This window comes from Belonocnema kinseyi, chromosome 8, assembly GCF_010883055.1.
Source record: "Belonocnema kinseyi isolate 2016_QV_RU_SX_M_011 chromosome 8, B_treatae_v1, whole genome shotgun sequence".
In the NCBI taxonomy this organism is placed as follows: Eukaryota; Metazoa; Arthropoda; class Insecta; order Hymenoptera; family Cynipidae; genus Belonocnema; species Belonocnema kinseyi.
In genome coordinates, this window is record NC_046664.1 from 4,917,306 (window position 1) to 4,918,349 (window position 1,044).

A 1,044-nucleotide genomic window follows, 5' to 3' on the forward strand; every position below is an offset into this window, starting at 1 on the left:
TAAACACTTGAAAATTGTGGCCTTTAGGGGAGCGCATATTTATAAAAAATACATTCTTTATAAGGACGTGAATAAATAATGGCTCATCGTACGAGAAAATATTAGGAGAGTGAAAAGTTTTCTTTTATGCCATAGATTAATAAAGGAAAAATTTAAGTCAATTCTTCTTATTGTGGGTCATTTTTTATATACATTGTTATAAACAATTTATAAAAAGAAATTATGAATAGAAAATTGTGTTATCCATGCTATATCAAGGTTTTATAACAATTTAAAGCAATATTATGACCCTGGTTGATGTGAATGATACTTGATTAATTATTAATTAATTTTAATTTAATTTCTAATTATAAATTGATTAAATATCTTTTGATTTTTTCAAACTACTAAAAGTCTTGAATATCTTTTAAAAGGACTTTAATATCTTTTAAAAGGACTTGAATTTTTCCTAATATTTTATAAAATCCTATGAAGTACAAAAATTTACTTTCAAATGTTACAGTCTGTTACAAGGGGGAAGGGTAGGTTAAAAAGATCGAAAATAATCTTACGTAGTATGTGAACGGTCCCTTCAAAGGGTGAAAATTTTTATGATAAAATAAAATAAAATGGAAAACATTCAACAAAATGAACTACCTACTTTCAAATCTTTAAAATTATAAAAATTTAAATGTCTGAATTTAAAGAATTTTAGCAACGACAAAGTTGCGTGACAAGTTACATTCTAAATGTATAAACAAGCAGTTTCTTTACAAATGTTAGATATATAATTTAAAGAAAAAAACAATATAAAAATGAAAAAATACCTGCGGAAAATGTAGAGAGCTTTTCCGACAGCTATACAGCTTTTCCTCACGCTCCTCACAATCCGCAACCGAAATTTTGCCCACTTAAGGAGAAGAATATAAGCCTGACTGTGCAGTAGTCACGTCATTTACGCGGGCCTCTAATCCTTTTGCCGACAACTCCGGCAATTCAATTTTTATTGTCACTTTATTGTCATTGTTTGGCAAGTTTAATGTAGGAACGATCCCGTGTTTTGGA